At 36.1% G+C, this 26,803-nt stretch overlaps 2 protein-coding genes and 1 long non-coding RNA gene across 8 annotated transcripts in view; 2 read left to right on the plus strand and 1 right to left on the minus strand.

Moving 5' to 3' along the window:
• slc25a22b (solute carrier family 25 member 22b) overlaps positions 1 to 26,803 on the plus strand; it is a 473,977-nt gene that overhangs the window by 403,359 nt on the left and 43,815 nt on the right. The window lies entirely within an intron of this gene.
• Positions 3,841 to 26,803, minus strand: part of si:ch73-119p20.1 — a 31,086-nt gene continuing 8,123 nt past the window's right edge. Inside the window, exons 1-3 of one of the 2 annotated variants that reach the window (XR_012383167.1) lie at positions 9,540 to 10,325; positions 9,126 to 9,440; positions 3,841 to 6,050 (exon numbers count right to left, since the gene is read on the minus strand). This is a non-coding gene — a long non-coding RNA (si:ch73-119p20.1). Of the gene's footprint in view, positions 6,051 to 9,125; positions 9,441 to 9,539; positions 10,326 to 26,803 lie in introns of those variants that run through there. The other variant, XR_223840.6, reaches the window with a different exon arrangement.
• The window catches only part of dagla (diacylglycerol lipase, alpha), a 120,582-nt gene continuing 104,884 nt past the window's right edge, over positions 11,106 to 26,803 (plus strand). For all 5 annotated transcript variants that reach the window (XR_012383164.1, XM_021477715.3, XM_073908099.1 and 2 more), the window contains exon 1: positions 11,106 to 11,875. The gene's annotated coding sequence lies outside the window, so the exon portion shown is untranslated. The remainder of the gene's footprint in view (positions 11,876 to 26,803) is intronic.

Genomic DNA, 26,803 nt, shown 5'->3' on the forward strand with positions numbered 1-26,803 from the left:
ATCAATAAAAGAAAACATGTTAAAACACATTAAAACAAGTAAAAAATCCAAATACAGAAACACTAATACTATGAATTAAATGCTTGACCAAAACAATGCGTCTTTAAATGCTTTTTAAAAAGATCAACTGATCCCAGAGTTCTCAGTGCTATAGGGAGAGAGTTCCATAGATCTTGAATATATTGGGGTGCTTGACCATGCAAAGCTCTACATGTATAACACATATTATGCACATATAATGCTAATAGCAATATGATTATTATGTATATCCCAAAACCATCTTATATTTTAGCTTTTACAACACTTCAGAATAAGGGCGTCTTATGTACGCTGTAAAAACCAAGCAGCAACCTCCGGCTCTCCATTGGGAAGCCAATACAAAATACATAGACTCTCCTCTGGGGGCTTGCTCCAGCAACTCCACATGTTCTCTGACTGCAATGCTAAACTGGCCAATTTTACAGCTGATAAAAACATGTTTAAAGCCTGGTACAATAGATGGTTTTGGTGCTTATAGCTAATACTACTCTTCATGACAACTGTGAGGGGCTGAATTTTTTTATTACTCATCCGTTTAGCATTTATTAGGTTTAATTAAGTCTGCATAATTAAGGGAGTGGCCACTTGAGTGTCTTTTGCTGGTCACGTCACTTCACCTCAGCTGATTCCGACTGATTAGCTGCTGAACTTGGCATATACATTGTATTTTTATTATTGTTTTTTTTTGGCTTTACACAGTCATTTGTCTTTTGGAATTATTTCCTACAATTATCAGATAGTATGGCATGCTGTGTGCACTTAATTGTGCTCACAAACTGTTAAAGTGGCCTTAATTTCCCAGGTGAGTAAAATTATATATTTATATCCCATCTCTATAAATGTATTTGTTTTTTTAAGTTCATTTATTATATTCATTATAGCTGTAATGCACTCCAGAATCTGACAGATTGATTAACTGTTGGCTAACAGTCATCTGAAGCGTTGTCATACCTGTCATAGTGTTATGCCTGGATTTCATAACCAGCCTTGCGTTTAGTAATTCAAACTATATTTGAAGTGTTTGGATATAATTTGTGTTTTCCCTTCTGTAGAAAAACGTCATAAGAACATGTTTAGTGGCTCAGTGTATTAAAACAGTGTTTTAAAAGTCTAAACACTTTATTGATATATACAACCAAGCACATGTGGTCAGAACGCAAACAAGTCGCAGGTTATGAAGGTGTAAGCCAAGGGTTGAAGGAAAATGCTAGCTGGTGTCTGTAACTCCGCTCACGCTCTGCCTCTTTGCCCTTGTTTTTTTTTTTTTTTTTTTTTTTTAGTTATTTAAGAATGAAAATATACAACCACAATCAGGAGATCAATATAAGAGAGATACAAAAGAGGAAAAATGCAAACTACATAAGCAGCAGAAGGAAAAAAGACTAACAAAACAAAGAAAGGGGTAAGTAAAATACAATTGTATAAAAGTGTATGAAAATAAATAAATTAGGAGCATTAAGGAAAGCTATCTAACTCAAATTAGAGTCAATAGACAACAGTTATTTATATAGAACCAAGAATCTGATACATTTTTTGTTGTTATACGGAAACATTTGAGCAGTGAGTCAACTTCAATCTGAAAATGTCGAAAACTGAAGCCTTGCATTTTTGCTTATGTATAAAAAAAGATTCCAAACAAGATAAAAAAGTTTAAGATAAATTCTTTAGATTTATGTAAGATTCTGAGTAATAACAAATACTTTCTTTTAACTCTTTGCCCTTGTTTGGTATCCCTCGGGGCGACGCAGTGACACAGTAGGTAGTGCTTACAGCAAGAAGGTCGCTGGTTCGAACCTCGGCTTAGTTGGCGTTTCTTTGTGGAGTTTGCATGTTCACCCTGCATTCACGTGGGTTTCCTCCGGGTGCTCCGGTTTCCCCCACAGTCCAAAGACATGCGGTACAGGTGAATTGGGAAGGCTAAATTGTCCGTAGTGTATGAGTGTGTGTGTGGATGTTTCCCAGAGATGGTTTGCGACTGGAAGGGCATCCGCTGCGTAAAAACGTGCTGGATAAGTTGGCGATTAATTCCGCTGTGGCAACCCCGGATTAATAAAGGGACTAAGCAGACAAGAAAATGAATGAATTGTATTCCTCGGTCGGTGCAATGACATGGGAACAAAATGGCGATGGTTAGCCACACCTAGATTTAGCTTCTTTTGCGTTCTTCAGAAACCTATGGGTGACGTCACGGATACTACGTCTATATCTTTTACAGTCTATGGTAAAAACATACTGGACTTCACACATTCGATTTGTGTTGAGACAACATGAAGCACTTAAGTTACCTTGTTAGTTTTTACAAATTTAAGTGGATTGAACATTAAACAATTAAGTTGTCCCCCTAAAAACATCAAGAATTGTGTTGTTTCAGCTCATTTTATATAAGTTGTTTGAACAAACGTCATTCTTTCGAGTGTATGTAGCCTTTGCGTGTGTTGTGTGTCTAGACACAAATACTAAAATGATTTTTTATGGTTTAACAAAGCAGCTGAATGAGTTAGAATGTCACATTTAATAAACACTAACCGTTTATTTAGCTTTAATCATGTTAGCTTTTTTTAAATTAGTCCCTACATCCTATAAATTTAAACACTTAATTAAAGCATTTATTTAATTAATTTAATTTTGCTCAGTGGTTAGCACTGTGACCTCATAGCAGGAAGGTCGCTGGTTCAAGCCTCGGCTGGGTCAGTTGGCGTGCTCTGGTTTCCCCCATAGTCCAAAGACATGCGCTATAGGTGAATTGAGAAAGCTAATAGGACTTTTAATTTGCCAGTAACCTGGGTTAATTGTTTCCGGCGTACTGTATGCCATTGCAAAATCGGCGCGTTTAAGGTCTGTTTTCTTTAAAAATCAGCGATCTCCCTGGCTGAGTGATATCCGATATAAAGTGGGACTCGCATTGTACAAGAAGCACTGCAGTAAATTACATTTTCCCCGCCATGTCTTTATAATATGAGCATTTATTTTACCCCAGTATATTCAATGGAGCTTCTGCGCTAACCTGCCGATTCTGACGGGCGCGTACGAGTAAACGGCTTTTTGTCTCGTTATACGCTTGAGCAACTAAATGAATGCCAAAGTCTGTTTAACTGATTGTATTTGAATTACATTGCAACATCAATACTTTAAGGAACCATATAAAATAGAAAAAAAAAATTCGATAACAGGTCACCGGAAGTGTATCCGCATGGGAAACACATTAGCTCGGCATATACCCCATTGTCCATAGTGTATGAGTGTGAATGATTGTGCATCCACTGCATACAACATATGCTGGATAAGTTAGCAGTTCATTCCGCTGTGGTGTCCCCTGATAAATAAAGCGACTAAGCCAAAGGAAAATGAATGAATGAATTATAATTATATTGTTACTAAATATAACAATTTCTTGGCTTTAGAAAGCAGATCATATAGTAAGAGTGTAACATTCTGTACTAACTTTACTACACTGAGAAAAAGTAATATGTCAAAAAGATATTACAACAAAAACCTTCTTTGTGACTTTTAACATATTTAAATGAGTAAATCAGGGTTTTTAAGTGATGCAAAGTTTAACTTGATAACTTTAGTCAGTTTGACTTAAAATTTAAGGCAGTAATATTCTTTTCACAGTCTCAATTTTTCTAGGATTGCAGAAGTATTATCAATAAAATAATAATAAACTACCAAAATATGTGACAAATTTGAAAATAAATTGTCATTAAGTTATTAAAAGCTATTAAAAGTTATTAAAAGCCCTCAAAAACAAAAGCTTGCGAATAATAATAATAATAAAAAACAACACAGAGTCTGGGAAAATGTGGTTCATTGTCCTTTAATAAGGTCATCAAGTCACAAGGGAGCCATCTTATTTTATTTCACACAGCGGAAAGGCAGCAGGCGAGGTTGTGTGCAAAATAATCACATATGGCACAGTAGAGGGAAAGGTAAACTACATTAAATCCAACAAATAAAATCATAATCATCCTTCCTCATCATCATCATCACCATCAAGACAACCACCATGTTGCTGCGTCAACATCCCCATCGTCAATATCACAACTAATAAATGGTTTTCTTTCCGTTAAATACAGAGTTCTATTTGAATTATTGCATTATATACGCACTTTAAAGAAAAGGTCATTTTCTGTAACAGTATGTTCATCATGTGACGTGTGAGTGCATATTGTCCGTGTCTGCATGCATTTAGGGAATATTTCTGTCGTGACGAGCGGTCGTCGTAGTGTGTCTGTGAAATTGAAGCCGTTTTAGCCGCCATAATAATATCTAGCTATGTTGCGTCACATGTCTACTTCCATTGGCCCACTTTCGGAAATCGCATCGTTCCGACAAGAAACTAAGACTTTGAGATGATCGGCTACTACGGTAAGAATGTTTTTATGACTTGTTTTTGGTTTGGAAATGAAGTGATACGAGCAGCTCATACATAAAATATACATCGTAATATTTCTTTACATTTCTACTTTACACATTCTTTCAGCAATACAAGGCTAATTCCAGTTGGACTAGTTTTTGATTATGAAACTAACTGTTTTTATTTATAAAGTAGGGGTGTGCGATATTTATTTACTAAATATATAACTGATAATACATGTAATTTACTAAAAAATAACTAATTTTGTTATAGTAAAAATGTAGTAAGTGTTTTAGTCGCATTGATTGACTACCAAATACTACAGTTATTGTAGCAAAACTATGATTGTGGTTACCTTGGTTTTTATAACCATGGTTAGTATAACCATGATTAGTTTTTATTGTTGAGTGCAATTCTCTTTACAAAAAACGAACAAAGCATGTCTTGTAAGTCCAAAACATTCACTGTGTGATGAATCCTATTGGACTCGAATCAGAATTGCTTTAGAATTCGTCATGAAAGGGATAAATAATGTTGTACGAGTGTTTTTTTTTGTTGTTGTTGATTTGATATTTAGATATAGTTAAGTATCAAAGTAAACAAAAACAAAAAATCCTGAGGCAAATATCTGTGGTGTTCAGTTTCTTAGTTTCTCTCTTTTTAAACAAATCAATGGAGGCACTGATTCAGTGATTCATTAAAAATACATGAATCATTAGTTTCCATCGAAACGGTTGAGTGAATAATTCAACGACTGACTCTTTTTTGCTTTATCCTAGTTTTCTAACTAGACTAGCACAAAAACACACTCTGCAAAAGACTCTTTAATAATTATCAGAAAAACATCCTCAAAAAATGAACAAGAATCATTTTAGACAATATCGCACACCACTAATATCGCATAAATCCCATTAAACGACTCGCTTCAGAAAACTGCTGTAGTGTTAACCTTGAATCGTGCATCCTAATATTGTTTTGGCAGTTGTGCGACTGAACATTGCTCTGTAACTGTATTCATGTGTGTCATAGATGATTTTTATTTATTTTATTTTTTTGAGCAGTGAACCAACAGGCAGAGTGACTATGATGAAAATGTAAATATGCACGAGCTACAGCTGTGTGATATGAAAAAGTGTTTGGCCTAAATCTCTAGCTTGCTTTAATAGCTGTTGGAAACATCACCACAAGCATTGAAATTAAAGTACAGCATAAAATAATATCGCCTAGTGACTCCCCAACCCTTTTTATATATATAGCTATATATGTATACAGATATAAACTTTAATAGTCTGTGAACTAATCAACCAATATTTTGCAACCAATCACAGGTCTCGGGTCAGTTTTTCTTGGCTAGTAAGATTACGCCAACCAATACGGCGCCAAGGGCGATGACGGCTCCTCCAATCAGGAAAGGTTTCAAACTTTCTAAGGTTTCACAGCAGGATCCTGCGGACTCTGCTGCCCCCTGTTGGTTGGTCGATCCATCTTCTGCTGGTTTTTCAGGTTCGGTGGGTTCGGCTGGGACCGGGTCTGGTTTTGCCGGTGGTGGTGCTGCCTCCTTCTTCTCTGCTTTGGAGGCAGACTTCGGCGCTCCTTTGGCTTTTGCTTCCATGTGGGATTGAAGCCGAGGAGTCTAGCAGGTTTTCCTGTACTTCTTAAAGGGGGAAACAGTAGAAGAGGGAGAGATTTAGATTTAAAATCTTGATAAATATTGCAGTCAGTACACATTTTTTTAAAAGTGCTCTACATGGCTGTATTTATTTTATTAAAATACAGTTAAAAAGTTAAAATTAATTTTAAAAATATGTATATTTAAAAAATTAATATTAATAAAATTTTAATTTATGGTTTTGTATCACGATGCATTTTAAAACGTAATTTTCTTGTGTGATGCCACACTGAATTATTGTAGCACCATTACTCCAATCTTCAGTATTAAGTGATTCTCCAGATTCATAAGTTCAATAAACATTTGTTATAATTATTATAACTGTTATGGCTAATATATGTTTGTGCAAACTGCGCTCCATGTTTATCCAGAATTGTTTGATGAATAGAAATCCAGAAGAACGGCATTATGAAAACCACTTTTAATCAAGGTATTGCATTATTATTGCCTCCTAAAATACTGTAAAATATCCATTAATTAGCAGTTTTGTATACATTTTTTAAAATTAGTTGAAACAATATGCCTGGTTGTTGCCAGTAGTAAACTATTGTGTCTACCTGTTCCTTGTTTATTTACTGTTTACTGGTACTATTTTCTATTTCTACTTTATTTCTAATAATAATATACTTTTAAACAGATGATAACAGATAAACAAATATTTTTACATTCTAGGGCTCTATTTTAACAATCTAGGTACAAAGTCTAAAGCGCATGGCGCAAAAGCAGTAAAGGCGTGTCTAAATCCACTTTTGCTATTTTAAGGGTGGAAAAATACACTTTGCGTCCGGACGCATGGTCTAACAGAGTTGTGCTTATTCTCTTAATGAGTTATGGGTGTGTTTTGAGCATAGCATGCATTAAACCAATCAGAGTCTCATCTCCCATTCCCTTTAAGAGTCAGTTGTGTCATGCCATGGTGCATTTGCTATTTACATGGCGGACTTTAAGTGGAAAAACTAAATAGAAAAACTGAATGCTTCACTGGAGAGAAACAAGACATTTAACAGACATTCTGCAGCGCGACAATAAAGAATGAGCCTCCTCCATTCCGCTTTTTTTCTTTCTCTTTACTTTACTTTTAATCTTTACTTTACTCGTTTACTTTTCGTGGAGTAAGGAAACGGTGTTGTACGCACTCCACTTGTCACGATCACCAGCAATCGTAACTCTTTAGATCGCTGGATCTCACATACAATACTTACGGACTACAAATCCGCCATTTCTGGACTACATTTTCATACATGCACTCCGCTTACACACACACCTGCTTCGACTGATTACACACACTATTCAAGCAGCACACACACTCATATACATTGCAGAGTCTTGTTATCTGTAAAGTAGCTCTATAACGCGTTTTCCTTGTCCTGTTTTTCCGTGTTTTGACCCTAGCCTTGCTTGCCTTTTTGTCTCTGTTTGCCGCATGCCTTACGACCTTAGCTTTTAGTTAGTCTGTGTCACAGTCTATTTCAGTTTCTCAAAAATGCAGCATGCCAACAATGCACCTTAACACACCTCCTTTATAGACCAGCACACCCATGAGTCCACAAAGTGGAGCAAATGGGTTTGCTATTTAATCATCGTGGCACAAAACATGAAAATTAGGGTGGTGCTGGTCTGAAAATAGCAACAAATCGCCTCAAACACATCTTACGCCTTGTATAATAGGGCCCCTAGTGTGTGCATGTTTGTTACCATGGTTAACTATTGTGTCTACCAGTTCCTTGTTTATTTACCGTTTACTGTTACTATTTTCTATTCCAACTTTATTTGTTATAATCATATAATTTTTACTGATAATATCAGATTAACAGATATTTTTACAGTCTAGTGTGCGCATGTTTGTTACCATAGTTACCTATTGTGTCTACCGTTTCCTTGTTTATTTCCTTATTTACTACACTATACTTGTTAACTTTTACTAATTTACTACTTTATTTACATTTTTTCAATATAAAGAATAGGTGACGCAGTGGCGCAGTGGGTAGCACATTCGCCTCACAGCAAGAAGATTGCTGGTTTGAGTCTAGGCTGCGTTTGCGTTGGCGTTTTTGTGTGGAGTTTGCATGTTCTCCCCGTGTTCGCGTGGGTTTTCTCCGGGTGCTCTGGTTTCCCCCACAAGTGGTACAGGTGAATTGGGTAAGCTAAATTGTCCGTAGTGTATGAGTGTGAATGAATGTGTATGGATGTTTCCCAGTGATGGGTTGTGGCTGGTAAGACATCCGCTGTGTAAAACACATGCTGAATAAGTTGGCGGTTCATTCCGCTGTGGCGACCCCTGATTAATAAAGGGACTAAGCCTAAAAGAAATGAAGGAATATAAAGAATAATTGAACTATGGAGAAGATTTTTGTTTTGGGTTAAAGGAAGATAACAGCGGTTTCTACCATGAAGCATATATATATAAACATAGTTTTGATTTATTTTTAATTTCTATTTTAATTAATGTAATAATAATTGATTTAAAAAATACAGAATTATGCCCTATTATAGATTTGAACCTTTGACCTTCATAGCAATGACATTATATGCAGTGGCCTACTGACTTGCTTGTATCCGACAGCCAAAGGGCAGAATCCATTAGTCGCTCCTTCCCTAAAAAGCATGTGCAGCTTTTTGTGTGTGTTTGTGTGTGTGTGTTTGTGTGTTAGAGATCTTTTTTTATTAGGATAAAAAGTGACAAGTAACTCTTAATGTCAGTCATGCAGCTTTATATGCGTAAACATCCGCACCCAATAAACACAAACAACAACGTTTCCGAGGCATTTAACATCAGAATGACATGCAGTAGCTCATCCGCAGCATGCCGAAATAACCCTGTGAAGCTGCATGAGTCATGCAGGACCAGTTTAGGGAGGGGAACACTGTGCATTAAAAATAAATACCAGACTAAACCATGAGGAACAGATCAAAATGGGTGCTAGAAATGGGTTTTAGGGCATCTGACGGATGTGGTGATGCAGTTATAATGGCTGTACAGGCCGCATCAACGTAACACGTTCTCTGCCTATATTGATTGAGATATGTAATTTTAGAAAGATCAAGATGGAGGGAACGTACCTTCTTTATGAAGTCTTGCAGACTTTGCTCACCCTTTCCTCTTTTCAGAGACGGAGGATGAGAAAGCGAGGGATTTGCTCTGCAGGAAGGCCTGAATCCGTCCTCAAGGAGAGCAGAATGAAGGAAATGGAGTGATGGAGGACACAGCAGCAGCAGCAAGAGGAGGAGGAGGAGGAGAGGCGCTGGGATGTACCACTCCATCTGAGAGAACAGGGGGATGCGGTGAAGCTGGGGTGTGTGTGTATGTGCTTTCGTTCTCCTCAAACTGATGTTTTATGTCATCCTTTATTAGCAACGTCATATGAGTGCTGCAGTCTGAAGTGACAGCAAACAGTTATCATCCTGCGGCGAGAGCATTCCTTTTTTATTTAAATGAAGAGTGTGGATTTTTTTAGGTGCAAGAACAGGTTTTACCTGACCAGAAATACGCCACAAGATTAGAGGCATTGTAATGCAAATCAAGATGCGTTACGTCAAATTCCTGCACACGTGAACCAAATATCACTGAAGAATCAGATCATGCTCTTATTCAGTGCATTTATATATCATGCAGCTATATTAAATATTATAAAATGCATATTGATTAATCTATTTGTTCCCTGTCTGTCTGATTGTCTGTACGTCCATCCATCCATCCATCTACTACTGTCTGTTTGTCTGTCTGTAGTATCTATCTATCTATCTATCTATCTATCTATCTATCTATCTATCTATCTATCTATCTATCTATCTATCTATCTATCTATCTATCTATCTATCTATCTATCTATCTATCTATCTATCTATCTATCTATCTATCTATCTATCCATCTATCCATCCATCCACCCACCACTTTTTAATTCCATCCATCCATCCCAGTCTGTCTGTTTGTCTGTCTATCTAGTTGTCTATCTATCTGTCTGTCTGTCTGTCTGTCTGTCTGTCTGTCTGTCTGTCTATCTATCTATCCATCTATCTATCTATCTATCTGTCTGTCTGTCTGTCTGTCTATCTACCTACCTACCTACCTACCTGACCGTCCGTCCGTCCGTCCGTCCGTCCATCCATCCACCTATCTATCTATCTATCTATCTATCTATCTATCTATCTATCTATCTATCTATCTATCTATCTATCTATCTATCTATCTATCTATCTATCTATCTATCTGTCTATCTGTCTGTCTGTCTGTCTGTCTGTCTGTCTAATCTATCTGTCTGTCTGTCTGTCTGTCTAATCTATCTATCTATCTATCTATCTATCTATCTATCTATCTATCTATCTATCTATCTATCTATCTATCTATCTATCTATCTATCTATCTATCTATCTGTCTGTCTGTCTGTCTGTCTGTCTGTCTGTCTGTCTGTCTGTCTGTCTGTCTGTCTGTCTGTCTGTCTGTCTATCCATCCATCCATCCATCCATCCATCCATCCATCCATCCATCCATCCACCCACCCACCACTTTCTAATTCCATCCATCCATCCCAGTCTGTCTGTTTGTTTGTCTGTCTATCTAGTTGTCTATCTATCTATCCACCTATCTATCTATCTATCTATCTATCTATCTATCTATCTATCTATCTATCTATCTATCTATCTATCTATCTATCTATCTATCTATCTATCTATCTGTCTGTCTGTCTGTCTGTCTGTCTGTCTGTCTGTCTGTCTGTCTATCTATCTATCTATCTATCTTCTATCTATCTATCTATCTATCTATCTATCTATCTATCTATCTATCTATCTATCTATCTTCTATCTATCTATCTATCTATCTATCTATCTATCTATCTATCTATCTATCCATCCATCCATCCATCCATCCATCCATCCATCCATCCATCCATCCATCTATCTAGTTGTCCATACCTATCTATCTATCTTACCAAATATAATAAATTCTAAATGTCTTTATTGATTAATTGATTAGGTCTGCTCAAATTGACACACCCTGCTCATTACAAAGACTTAAGAAATTCAGGAAATGACGTCGCTCCACGCCCAGCACTCTGTGTTTCGGAGTCTCCTCTGTATTCACTAAGCTCGTCCCAGCAGTGAGAGCCAGTGGTTCCTAAGCAGCGGAAAATTGCAGCGTCGTACGTTAGTAGCGCAGCGCCTCTAACGGCAACCAATGGATGACGTGAGATACGCCAGGAGCGCAGGCGCGAATCGAAATGCGCGTTCAACCCGCGCAACTGGAATGGAGAATCGCAACGACGTTTCTCATATGGAAAAACGATCGTAGGGAAAGATATACAGCAATCAATCTGACTAGGACCTGCTGCTGCGGCGGACAGTGCGGGATTTGTACTCGTCGTAAGATTTTACCACGCAAAGAGGGAATGTCACGACCGGACATAAGGAATAAATGATATATTCAGGTGTACGTCAACGGTTCTTTGCGGTTTAAATGGGATATGGAGCGGCTGCTGACGCGACGCGCGCTTGGAAAGGCGTAAAAAATATCGGTGACGTTACGGCGGATCGTCAATGAAACTGAAGCTGATCAGTGCCGAATAAAAAACCCATTTCTGGAGCACCGGAGCAGCCCGAATAAAACACGTCCCCGCTCATTCATGTGCGTGTGTCAAAGCAAACGGGACGCCGCATTAGCGGGACTGTTGCTGCTGTTCTGAGACCTGTGGCTGGGTCGGAACCGTGATCTGGGTCGGTTTTTGCGGTTCCTCGTGTGTGTATTTGCGGAGGATGGGAGATATCAGAGAGTCCATGCAGAAGAAGGTCTCGGGAAGACGCGCTCATACTACAGGTGAGTCTGTACGGGCGACCCGAATGACATTTTACCATGGTAACCGCAGTTTCCGCCTCAAAACCGCGTTAGCGTTAGTTGACACAGTTATGTTATCATGCTGACCGAAAAATAGGGTTGGTTTTGTGTTTATTATTGCGATAACTTGGAGTACATTCTGTACTATTCTATTGTTTGTTTGATTTATGCACTTAATGCATTATTTTTGAGGACTAACCAGTTCATTCACACAAAATACTGTTACGTTACGAATGAAAGTGCTTAATAATGCCCTAATGTCACTGTCTGTGAACATGGTAATCATTCTGTACCATGGGATATAACAGAAAATACGTTAAACAGTTACTACTGACAGTACTGAAATACCATTGTTTTATAGTACAAATACCCTGGTGCAGAGATTTACCACAGTGATTTTCAGTAAAGTGCACTGAGTTCCTAAGAATGTCTCTCTGAATATGGTAATTAGTTCGTACCATTGGGGTAGAACAGAAAATACTACTGAACATCACTGACAGCATTGAAGTCATGCAAGTATAATATGTTTTATAGTACAAATACTCTTGTCCTGTCATGGTCTCCTTGAATGCTAGTACTATGGTATTTCTGTATGTTATATCAGGGTATTTCCTTGTTTTCACACTCATACAATGGTACCTCCACGTTACTGGAGGAACGTTGGATTAGTAGTATATTGGTTTTCAAGCTCTGGGATGAGGATCCTCAGGGTTTTGCAAAGGAGTGTTCAGGTGTCTTTGATAATGTTTGGATGAATAGCATGGAAAATTTTAATAAATAATATAACTAAACATAATTAATAAAGGGGAGGGGGGGGGGCTAAAATAAATAATCAAATATTTAATCATTAAATTAAAAGCCCACATTACACATCAGATAAACAAACGAATAAACATTTGATTTAATAATCTGATATTTACTATGATAATAAAACAATAATGCTTTAAACGTTTTAAGTTAAATAAAATAATTATTAATACTTTGATTTAAAAAAATATGCTAAAATAATGTTAAAATGGTGAAAAATTAAATAAAACAAGTGAATATTACAGTACTATAATGAGTTGAAAAAAAGAACTTGTTCAACAAGCTATATATTTTCCCAATAATATTTTAGACTTAAAGATTTTAAAACCTTGCTATAGTACATGAATGTATTAATCAATAATCAAACTGGTTCCACCATAATGGAACATAATGTTGCGTGCAGAAAAAAAGGTTATTTTCAGCAGATTACCAGAGCTTCAGTGATGTTCTTTGAATACGTTTTGAACGCTTGAATTCGTTGAATCAGTATATTGACATTTGCAACTGGTGTTTTGGCAGGAGCTCTGGTAGCTGAACAGCAGTCAAACCTTTTGCATTGTGCATGAATAACAGTGTGCATGAAAGGAGTGTTTTTGCGTTGCTCCAGGCTTGTGAGCACACCCATCATTTCTGACGCATGACCATATGCCAAGAGTACAGTTTGCGGTGAGGTAGATTATTATTTTGTTTTTGGTATTCTTGGTAGTCTGCCTGTCACAAAAGAGTGTCTTTTTTATGACAGAAGTGTTGCCAGTCTTTGTCTACAAAACACACACACACACACAGGTATGCATGGTTTACAGCAGGGGTGTCAAACTCAATTCCTGGAGGGCCGAAGCCCTGCACAGTTTAGTTCCAACCCTGCTCCAACACACTTACCTGTAGGTTTTAAACAAGCCTGAAGGACTCAATTAGTTTAATCAGGTGTGTTTAATTAGGGTTGGAACTAAACTGTGCAGAGCTGCGGCCCTTTTGGAACTGAGTTTGACACCTGTGCTTTAGAGGGACACTCCACAGGCGCAACTTATTATATACTGTAAAAACTGCTTATTATCTGGCCCTACTAGTGTTGTCATGATACTGGAATTTCCAACATCGATATGATATTTTGAAAAATATTAATATTCGATACCATTTTTGATACCATATTTCCATTGTGTCCAAAATAGTATCGAATATTGATATTTTTAGATTCAGATTTTTTAAATTAAATTCATGTGCTGCACATTAAAAGTAGGGCTGCACAATATTTCGTTTCAGCATCGAAATCGCAATGTGCACATCCACAATAGTCACATCGCAAAGATCTGCATTGTTGAGTCTGAATTATAGTTGACCAGGAGCCACAGAATTGTATTTAATCACTGAATTTATATGGAATTTATGCAAAAAACAACTTTTTTGTCCCGTTTCTATATTTCAAAGCAGAAACAAGATTATTTCACTTCCCCCACTGGCAGATATTTGCTTGTTTTAAATAAAAACTCAGAAGTGCTAATAAAAAAAAAATTCTAATAAAAAACTAATTAGCAATTAATCTTAGATTCCGATTAAAACAAAAGTGTTCAAATCTTAATATTATTATTAATTATTAATCTCTTCTGATGAGAAGAGAGAGTGCTGTGCGAGAGAGCAAAGCCAGTATCAATTAGGGCTGCATGATATTGAAAAAAAAAATTATTCTGCGATATACATTGCGATATGAACACAATTTCACTAGATGGGTTGAATAACTGTTTGAAAAGAACTGCTAATTTTATATTGATTGGGATGTTTCTGTAGGGGAGTGCATAGAATATAATAAGCAGTCTATAAGCGTAGATAAATTCAATAAAGAAAAAAAATTTACATTTAAACAGCCTTTTTTTCTCTCTCTCTCTCAAAAAGTGTCAATGTATTCGGGTAACCAGTAAATGAATAATCAAATGTAAAAGAATACTGCATAGTCTTTATTTTTTATAAACAATTTAAAAAAATTAATTATTATTAATTTTTCAAAGTTACATATGTGGTGTAACTAGTACTGAAAAAATATATTCCTCAAGTGAAAGTACCATTAATTAAATGTAGTGTAAGTAGTGTAAAAGTATCTGTTGTGAATATTGCTCAAACTATGAGTGAAAAGTAGCCCTTTCAAAAGCACTTAAGAGTAGTGAGTAGAGAGTGTTGTGCTGTAAAAAGCTGATGCATTTACATGCAATTTGTGGATGTGTGTAAACGTAACATTCTGTAGTGCATTTAGTTATTGTCCAGCAGGCACACAATGTCATAAGACATTAATATTAGGTTAGATTTAGGTTGTGATGTCAGGTAACCAAAATTCAATGTCTAACTGGCATTTAAGGACAAAATTATTTTGACCTCCAATAATGAAATCAAATGACATTGATATTTGGTTGATTTTAGGTTGATAGAAAGTGACCAAAACCCAACGTTGAGCCAGTATCTTAAACCAACGTCATATTAATGTCAAATACTGGCATTTATTCGGCAGGTATGGCTGATAGACATTGTGGTAACCTCCACACAACGTCAAGCTGTAACATCATTAGACGTTAATATTTGGTTGGTTTTAGGTTGGATGATGATGCGATTTACCTTCTATAGGCGATTTGATTGGACAGGAATCACAGGACTGAACTTTCTAATCCTCATAGACAGGAAAAAATAAAGTAGTGGAGTAAAAGTACCGATACAACACTAAAAATGTACTCAAGGGAGAGTGAAAGTACACATTCAAAACTACTCAATTACAGTAATTTGAGTATTTGTAATTGATCACTTTACACAGCTGCAAACGGCACATGCTTTTAAAACCCTCACACAGTCACAGGCCTCAAAAAACACTTGCGAAATGATACATTTTAATCCAGACTTAATATTGCGTATATTCGCGATGTGACTATTGCGAATGAACTCATTGCCATATCGATGCTGAAATGATATACTGTGCAGCCCTAGTATTGACACTAACCAAAAGCAAGATTTTTATCATTTTCAGTTTGATATTTTTGACAATTCTAGGCCCTACACCAGGGGTGGCCAACCCTGCTCCTGGAGAGCCACCTTCCTTCAGATTTCAGTTGCAACCCATATCAAACACACCTGCCTGTAATTATCACGTGGTGTTCAGGTCCTAATTAATTGGTTCAGGTGGGTTTGATATGGGTAGCAACTGAAATCTGCAGGAAGGTGGCTCTCCAGGAACAGGGTTGGCCACCCCTGCCCTACAATGTAAAAAAATGCTTGGTTCCATACAATCGATTAGTGTTGACGAATAAGTTAACTTATTAGTTTTTACAAATTGAAGTTAATCAAACATAAAACAATCAAGTTCCCCCCCAAAAAACTCAACAATTGTGTTGTTTCCGCCCATTTTAAATAAGTTGTCAACAAACAGTAAACATTTGAGTGTACCCTTAAACCCTCACAGAAAAACCTGTGGCAAAATCTGAATGTCAAATATTCTCGCTAAGTAGGATTTTTAAGCATTTCAATTTTATCCTTGTAAACCACCTTAATAGAGCACAACCAAGTCATACCCATGTCATTAGAAAACTTTGTGTCCCTGTTAACCGTACACACACACACACACACACACACACACACACACACACACACACACACACACACACACACACACACACACACACACACACACACACACACACACACACACACACAGTGAAGAAGTCAACAACCAGAGGCTTTTAATTCCTAATGGAGAGGTTGCAGTTGGATCTTCAAGACTGGATGAAACCCATCAGTGGCAAATGCATGTTCACTGCAAGAGGAAATTGATGTTAATTACTAAGTGCGGCTTTTTGTATATGGACAAAGAGTGGGTTTTTAGAATCATTTTGTTGATGTGTCATCTATCTGATTCAACCCTTGAGCTCTGTTTTTGATGAGATTAATGGTCTGATATGAGATCTTCGATGCCTGATGTCATTATCTAGTGTGCAGGTTGGCTGATGAATGTTATGGAGAAATTAATACAAACAGTGTTTCCTCTAGGATTTTTTCCAGCTGTGGCGGCAGGCCTTTTTTTTTTTACACAGATCTACTAACTACCTGTGGCGGTATTTCAATGACAAATGTTGTGAGCGCAGCATAAGAAGTCGAGATCACATTTATGTAATAGCCTACAGCATGCGGATCTCTGTGCTTGTGCGCCGATTTCCTCTGCTCGTGCACAAAACTTCTTGCACACCCCCTCAAATATAAGCTGCTTCAAGAGCGCGCAGAACTTCTTGTGCGCTCTCAAATAAACGCTGCTGAAGTGAGATTTAGTGCGTTTATGTAACAAATATGTCTCCAGCATTTGTTAGATTTGCTAGGAATATTTATGAATGTTTCTAATAGACCTACAGAGCGATATTAATGCGTCCTGAAGTAAAGTGAAACGGCTATACGTCGTGTTTGCTGGCCTCATGCATCACACACCTGTCAGTCAGTCAGCCAGTCAGTCTGTCAGCACGTAACCTTAACGCGGTTAACAAATAATGCACAGCACTACGGTTACAGAGAAGTTCGCGCTGTTATAATTCACTCATCTTTTAATACGTTTTGGTGCGATTATTACCCGCTTTTAAAAAAATGTAATGTTTTGAATGGGAAGCTGTAATGTAGCAGTGGTGGGATGAATTTTGTCATGGCGCCCCGCCATGGAAGAAAGACTGATGAATGATAACAATATAGGGCAGACAATGACTACTAACCATTGTTGAGAATGCAGTTTTAAAAATGAATGTTCTTTATTGGAATTTATGTTTAACTTTATATGAAATGCTTGTGTAGTGCTTTGGAATGTGCATTCTTTTAATTCCATGTTTGACGTAATCTTAACTTAAACATGAAGGGCCCTATCATACACCTGGCGCAATGTGGCGCAAGGTGCGGCGCAATAGTCTTTTGCTAGTTTCAGCTTGGCGCAAGAGTCGTTTTGAGGCGTTGCGCTACGCTGTTTAAATAGCAAATGCATTAGCGCTCATATGTGCACCCATAGGCGTTCTGGTCTAAAAAGGAAGGCGTTCTGAGGCGCACTGCTGGCGCGTTGCTATTTTGAGAAACTAAATACCAACCAAAATAAAACCAAAACAAACCCGGTCTAAACTCCGGCGCAGAGTTGCGCCTCGCTTACACACTGCTTAATACGCACAAGAGAGCAATAGGCAAATATCTTTACATATGAAAAAAATTAAATATTAAGGATATACATAGGATATAATAAGAATAGATATAGAATATAAATATAAAGGATTCAAATATTACAAAACATATTATTTTCTAGCCTACATAAATATGAAAAATCACTGCTTTTATGTCTTCTTCATCTCGGGAGGCTTTTTGAGTTCATTCATAACAATTTGCTTTTGCGTAATGTTATTATTATTATCAGTATTATTTATTATATCCATATTTATATTTGTTTTATTAAAAACAAGCTTAGATTTGCCCACCTGTCAGGTTTTAGACCATATGGGGCACAGCATGTGTTTTAGGATATAACTCAGGTTTCTGAACACACTTCGTTATTATTGTTCATTTATTGGTTTGCTGAAAATTAGAACTGAATTTAGAAATAGTTTTGAATATTTGCACTTAACAAATGCAATTGATTATTTATAGACTAATTGATGTCTGTGCGTAAAGGTTTCCCTATCCAAGAGCGAAAGTGAAAGTAGATCCATTATCTCTCATTCTCACGCAGTAGATGCTCTGCATTTTTCAGCGATCTTGCGTCCTCATGTTCTCGTTTAACGTCATCATTAACCACCAAAGTTCAGTTCCAAAACTCAATACCACAAGAACGGAGGACGCGTGAACAGATGCAGACTTGAGCACCGAACTTGCACTAGAAATTCCAAAAGTCATTGCGACTGGAGGTGGGAAGTGCAGCATTTTATATAATTTATTAATAAAGTTCAGACAGGGTTCAACTCTAAGGATTTTTTCTACTGGCCCAATCGGGCCAGTGGTTCTGATTTTTACTTGCCCTGCCAAAATTTTCACTGGCCCCACCAAAAAAAGAAGTTAATAGCTATTTGACTGTGCGTGCGTGTGTGTGGGTGTGTGTGTGTGTGTGGGTGTGTGTGTGGGGGTGTGTGTGTGTGTGTGTGTGTGTGTGTATGTGGGTGTGTGTGTATACACACACACACACACACACACACACACACACACACAGTTGATTTCAGAATTATTAGTCCCCCTAAATTATTAGCACCCGTTTATTTTTTCCCCAATTTCTATTTAACAGAGAACAGATTTTCTCAGCACATTTCTAAACATAATAGTTTTAAAAACTCATCTCTGATAACTGATTTATTTTATCTTTGCCATGATGACAGTAAATAATATTTGACTACATATTCTTCAAGACACTTCTATACAGCTTAAAGTGACATTTAAAGGCTTAACTAGGGTAATTAGGTTAACTAGGCAGGTTATGGTAATTAGGCTGGTTATTGTATAATGATGTTTTGTTCTGTAGACAGTCTGAAAAACAATTAGCTTAAGAGGCTAATAAATTTGACCTTAAAATGGTTCATAAAAAAACTGCTTTTATTCTAGCCAAAATAAAACAAATAAGATTTTGTTCAGAGGAAAAAATGTTATCAGACAAAATATCAACATTTCTTTGCTCTGTTAAACATCATTTAGGAAATATTTTAAAAAGAAAAAAACAAAACAAAAGGGGGCTAATAACTCTGTATATATATTTACAGTAATTTTAAAACTGTTTTTTAGGGAAAATTATTCAGTTTATCAAGGCAATATTTATAAATGTAAAAAATGTTTCATTGTTAAATATTTATCAAAATTTTAAATAACTGCTTTGTTATTGTATGTAGTTTCAAATAAAATCATTACTCCAGACATTACTGATTTTATTACTATTACCATTAATAAATATAATAATAATTAATATTAGTGATTTCTGAAGGATCATGTGACTGGAGTGATGAAGCTGAACTATTAATGATGATGATGATGATGGCAATAATACTAACAATGAATTGCATGTCTCATTATGATGCTGTCTTGAATGTGTTTGAGTGTGAGTTATCTGCAATAAAAAGTCCTACTGTTACTTTATGAAAAATAAATTGATGGTTTGCATCAAACACAAATGAATTATTGCAGTAAGAAATATTTATTTTGCACTATTGTTTCTATATGCATGTCAATTTAATAAATACTGTTTCTGCTACAAAACAAACGAAAGATTATAATAAACCATTCAATTCAAGGCTGAAAGCAGTCATCAGTAACTAAATAAAAAAATAATATAGATCTCATGAAAGAACGATCAAAAAAAAGGAAGAAAAGTCTCACTTTTAAAAGGTTGGGTTTCGGTTTGTGTCATATTAATGCCTCGTTTTGTGCTGATTTTCAGTTTTCTGTGTTTGTGGAAAGCAGGCGAGTCAGCCGGACCAATATATGAGGGGGGCAGAGCAGGATTCTCGTGATGACCACCGGCGCAATACTGCTCTTTGTTATAAGCAGCATCAGTTTAAACTTAGGAAATGCGAGCTTCTATGGCGATGGTGTGTAGTGTTAGATCTTACATTTAATCGGACATTTGCACTGAACACGCAGTGAATGCATCGCATCAAGATTCGGTGTACTTTTCACACTTTAGCCGTTTGCATTACCCGCATTCACAAAAGCTCCCTGTTATCTGACAGCGGAAAGTCTTGAGTGATTGACAGCTAATATGAACCAATATAGCGGCAGAAATGACCGATTCAGCAAGTTTTTAGAAAAAAAAACAAAACAGGTCGCACCACAACCATTATATGCAGTCGCACAAATGGTCCCAAATGTATTATGAGGTCGCATAGCTTAAATTTCGGGCGCATGTGTGACCAAAATGGTTGCAATTTCAAGCCCTGCCTTTATATTTTTGCAATTGTATACAATAACTATATAAATAGAATTGCAAAGGGGTGGAAAATCTGGAAAAAAGTTTAAACAGAAACTTTATTTGGGAAATTTTCCAATTTAAGGGTGTTCCAGCCTGATGTCCTGAGAAAACGTTACTATTTTACATTTTGTCTCGCTAATTCAGTCCTATGAAAATGTAAGATTTTAAAAGGAGGTTTGGCGCCCAACCCAACGCCTAATCCCAACCGTCATTGGGGATAAGCAAATCATACTAAATTAAATGGATGAGATCATACAAATTAGCCATTTAATCAAAAAGTTACAAATTGTCATGAGACAACATTGTTGTTTTATATATATATATATATATATATATATATATATATATATATATATATATATATATATATATATATATAAAATTTATTTATTTATGTATATGTATAATTTATAAAGCATTGCATAAATATTAGGAATGCGCCAAATTTTCTGCTCCCGAATGTGGCATTTTTGTTTTTTGTCTTAATGAGAAAAATAACCAACAGGACATTTATATGTAGTGTGCATATTCCTGGTACCTCACATGTTTCGTTAATTCTCTGTGTGTTCTGTTGAATTTCCATTAATTCCCATATTTTCCCATTAATTCCCTTGGAAAGTTGTCAGCTTTGAAAATTTCCGAAATTTTGCAACTCTTTATTTAAATACCGTATAATTTATTGTGTTTTATTATAAATAAATAAATAATTAGCTTTATCAACTTGTTTTCTGTACAAACCCAACAATATAAAAAATCTAATAATTATTTTTTTAGTATTTAGTATTTTCTGTTTGTTTGAAGAAAAAAAGGTAGGTTAATTTTAAAGTAATTTAATTAAAGTGATATCATTTAAAAGTAATTTATATATTTTATAGCTTTCTTTAAATTTTATAAAATGAAACTTAAATTTTAAACAAGTAAACTTAAATAAGAAAAGCAGGATTCACTTAATTAACGACTTTGGGCCTCAATAATGAAACTAAAGCAGAGCTCATTTACATTTTGCGAAGCAAAACCTTCTGCTTTGCAATTTACACGAATAGTTTATGAACAGCTTATAGATTTGTAGGGTTGGGCGATTAATCAAAAAGTAATCAGAATCAACATTCAGAATAATCAAGTAAATTTTTCATGTTGATTTATTTTTTTTTTCGATTACTTTTCCCACTGCGTGTGAAGTCATGTGACCCCACTCCATTACATTATTTTGCCAACATGTTGAGCATGGAAAACTTAAACACTGAGACAACTGAGCAACAAGAGCAGTTTGTACCGAAGAAAAATGCATATTTTCTGCACAAAAATTGTCAGTAAAATAAATAAATAAAATAAAATAATCCTTTATTTATTGTAATCGAGTTAAGATGTTTAAGTAATCGAGATTTTGATTTTATGCCAAATTGCCCAGCCCTATATTTGCTGATAAGCTTTAGTATCAGGGTTTACTCAGCACTTTACAACCATTTTCCACATTTGCAGGTAAAATTGACATTACTCTTTAAGGTCAAATAGATTTTTCTTTTAATAAAAAGCACAGAATATGTCACGTTTCTATGAGATGTAGTCTCTCCTACAGATATGCAGGCAAATGCTCTCCAAACTACAGCTTTTAGCTTGAACAACAGGCACATTGTCCACAACATCCTGCAGCCTGACACCAAGAAAAAAAAGGGAGAGAGAGAGAAAGAACATCAAGAGATTGTATGTGGCTCAGAGATATATAGCATCTGTCTGTATTGTTTAAAATTGTATTAGCTTCAGTATTGCATTATTAAGCATACAGTTGAAGTCAGAATTATCAGCCCTTCTGAATTATTAGCCCGCCTGTATATTTTTTTTCTCCAATTTTTGTTTAATGGAAAGAAGATTTTTTTTCAACACATTTCTAAACATAATAGTTGTAATAAGTAATTTCTAATAAGTGATTTATTTTATCTTTGCCATGATGATAGTACATAATATTAGGAATGTCCAGATCCGATCATGTGATCGGAAATCAAGGTCGATCACATGGTTTTAGACTCGATTGGGATCGGACGTTACCTCCCGATCAGGACTCGAAAATATATGTATCATCTATAGTTATGCGGTGGCACAGAGTTAGCACTTTTTCTTGACTTCACACAGAAACAGCAATGCGTGCGGGATGACATCACTTAATTGCAGAGAAGCTATTGGTTAAATGCATCAAAATAGAACACAGAAAATGACGCGGAAAGCGCGAGTATGTCTGTGGTCTGGAAGTATTATAAAGTTGATGACGACAACATTTACATAGCAAACTGTGAGATATGTAAACTTGGGATTGCCTGCAGGGTATTTTAAGTTGAGGTGCTATTTACTTTTATATTAGTTTTTTTTTTTTTCGATTTACTGCTAAAGTCTAAAAAGTGAAGAATTGATCTGTTATGTATTACTTGATTGTTCAAGCTACCTTACAGAAGTGTTCTGCTTGTTAACAGAGTTGTTGAATGTTAAAATAAGGTGAATTAAAGGGCACCTATAGGTTACCCCGTTTTTCAGATTTAGTATAAGTCTTTTGAGTCTCCAGAATGTGTCAGTAAATTTTCAGCTCAAAACACCCATCAGATTTTTTTTTTATTATACCTTTAAAAGATTCTATCATTTCCACTTGTTAAGTGTGACGTTACGCGAAGCGGCTCTCGGGTCCAAGTGCTCTATTCAACTGTATGGGGAGACTCATGAAATGGTAATAATCAACGTTTACAAATCGCTGTAATACTCTAGAAAATTACGATCGCAATATATTTATCCATGCCTAATATCCAATGGCCAGAAAGTAATTCGTTTTTTTATTAATGGCAAAATTTTGTATTTGTTATGTAGCGAGCCTAGATATTGTTGTGTACACTATGACTTTGTATAAAATTTACTTTAATGTGTGATAGGAATAAAGCGTGATCATAAACAAATAATTTTTCAACTCAAATGAGTGTCGGCTTGGACCTGGAAACAGTATTAAATACATCACCAACACGTTACCACTTAACAAGCGGATACCGTTTTACACCAGGTGGCGTTTTTTTTTTTGTACTGCGCCTTTAAGGCTAGTTCTCCCCACCTACTGTTTCGTGCCTTTCTGCGTGCCTTAATCTCCTCCCTCGACTGAGTCAGACAACAGACAGACTTAAAGGAAGAAGATCTTGCGTAGCGTTTGTGAAAAATACTACAGTAAGAACTTTTCCAATGAGTATTTAAGTTGCCACGATAAGTCACACACAATTTCATTACAAAATTCATGCACACACACACACAGATATTTACACACATACACAGCACAGACACACACACACACACACACACAGACAGTGCATGCGCGTTTAGCTTTGCACTCTTTTTGCACACAAATGTGGCAGAATACAGATTAATCTCCACTGCTGTATGGATATCTGTTATGTTGATGTACAAAATAAACCTGATTTAATGTCCACAAACCAGGATTGAAGCGTCTTCTTTTTTAACTATACTGACATGCGGCTGTGCTGATGAAGTAAAGCTGAAGTCAATCGCAGTAATTCATTACACAAAACAAAAACATTTCAAACATTTTAAACATGTGAAACTTACTGTTGATCACATTTGATGATGATTGATGATCCTAGCAAACTGAACAGACCTTTTATTCTTCTGCGCACGTCCTGTCTTATTGATTTGATTATACATGTGACTACCGGGACATGTTAATACGCAGCTGTCAATCAATTCGGTGGGTGGAGGGACCGTACTCCTATGTCAAGTTGGGGGCGGTTTGAAAACCGCTCCAATATGACGGTCTATACACTATACACATTTGCCTGTCCAAACAGCTTAAAAAGTAGATTTTTTCACCATATGTGCCCTTTAAATAAAAAATAAGGAACATCCTGGATCTGTTTGTTCTCTTTTCTTTATTCTTTTTAATGTATTATTGAAATATCGGATCGGGTTTCGGTATGGGTAGGTACTCAAAATCAAATGACAGACTCGAGGGCAAAAAACCCTGATCAGGGCATCCCTACTACATAATTTTTTTAGGTATTTTTCAAGATACTGGTATTCAGCTTAAAGTGACATTTAAAGGCTTGGTTAGATTAATTAGGCAAATTGGGTAAATCATTGTATAACGATGGTTTATTTTGTAGACAATTGAACAATGTTGCTTAAAGAGACTAATAATATTATCCTTAAAATGGTTTTAAGAAAATTAAAAACTGCTTTTATTCTAGCCAAAATAAAACAAATAAGACTTTCTCCTGAAGAAAAATATTGTAGGACATACTGTAAAACATTCCTTGCTCTGTTAAACGTCATTTGGGAAATTTATAAAAAAAAATAAGAGGGCTAATAATTCTGACTTCAGATGTATATTTAGAGCGCTCATCGTAACCTAACATTACCCTCAGATCTACCTTTAACTCTTTTATATAAATTTTCCTTTGAAAAAAAAAGCAAAAACATCACTCAGTAAAATACTTTACAACTTGCAACTTAACATTGCATGATCCTAAATTCATATTGGTGGATCAATAGGGCTCATTGGCGGTTAAATGTGGGTCAAGCTTGTCTGTTCTCAGTTTAGCAGGTTGAAAAAACGGTCATGGTTCATCTCACAGCATCAACCTGTTCATGCAAATCTGTGTTTGATCTCAAACTAATTCACTCCAGGAGTTAATCATCACCTCACGTTGATTATAATGGACTCCGATTATGGAGGATTCCCATCTCTGCTCTGGCTTTCAGTCCTTATTAAGTGATTCATGTATGAATCAGTCCATGGATTGACGCTTTCTTTTGGTGCTTTCATCATCATGCGTGTGCGTTTGTGATTGATAAAGCTTCTATTAATACTCTCAAACAAGAGACCACTTATTTTTTGCTTTCTGTCTGCACTATTTTTGAGTAATGTGTAATTGTTGTTTTTTGTTGACACAAATGCGTCAGATGGACGTCACTGATCATTGTGTTACCTTTTGCCTCTCACATAAGTGTTGCATATTTCTTCAACAGAATTGAAGGTTAAATTGAGCTGCCTGTGTTTCTGTTTTCTACTCAGCAGTTTATGTAACCAAGTGCAAGTGAATCTTCAACAAAATATTTGTAGGATTTGACCATTTAGAGTAAATATATTGTGTATAGTTTTACTGTCCCAGTATTTCTCTGTTGAAATCAGGATATCACAATAATTAACCCTGAAAAAGCCAAAGCAATGCAATCACTACCAGATTACTGTTGTGTTTGCGATAAAGAAAAACGCTAAACACGTGCGGGCATTTCTTCTTTCATTCTGGTTACTGAACTAGTCTGCAGGAAGGAAAACAGGAGACTCATAAGAAACTAACAGATGGCCAACACAAAATACATACATGCAAGTCCCATCTCACACTCAATATACTACAATTAATATGGAATAAATACAGCACTACAACATACAAAAGAGAGAGATCGACTTAAAATGTCACTTACCTGTTTTATAATGTTTTGATCAGCTGCAGTTTAAAAAAATGGTGATCTTTTCTCCTCTAGGGGCTTATTATGCGGTCTCTTTGCTATCTTGTGGATGGACAACATCAGCTGTCTTTGCTCTGCTCAATGACAGGCTGTAAGCCACCAAAGCGATGATCCCCAAAACTATAGATATTTTAAAATAGGCACTATCCTTGTAGATAAACTGCATAGATGCAATATAAACAACTACATTCTCTCCTACAAAAACCCCTCAAAAGTACATTATGTTGTCCAACAGCTGCATTATTTGTCAAAATGCAGTGAGGTTATTGATCTGCTCTCACTCACTGTGGGCGGAGCATTACACAAGGGTCAGAAGGCTGTGCGAGTTCTGATATTGCAGAATATTGCACGGCTATCAGCCAATCAGGTTCAAGAACCAGACAGAACTGTTGTATAAATGTGTTTGTGTGTTTGTGTGTGTGTGTGTGTGTGTGTGTATATATATGTTTGTGTGTGTGTGTGTTTGTATGTATGTGTGCGTTTGTGTGTGTGTGTGTTTGTGTGTTTAAATTTGAATACATTCTATTTATGATATTATTTATTTTCTTCATATTCAATTTTATTTTCCAACTTGAATGAGCAATATCAGTGCGATTTATAGCAGTGCGATGTGGCTATATATCGGAACTGGTGGGAGGCCTGTGGGCCGATTGCCTTAGTGTCCC

The sequence above is a fragment of the Danio rerio genome, chromosome 7 (genome assembly GCF_049306965.1).
Source record: "Danio rerio strain Tuebingen ecotype United States chromosome 7, GRCz12tu, whole genome shotgun sequence".
In the NCBI taxonomy this organism is placed as follows: domain Eukaryota; kingdom Metazoa; phylum Chordata; class Actinopteri; order Cypriniformes; family Danionidae; genus Danio; species Danio rerio.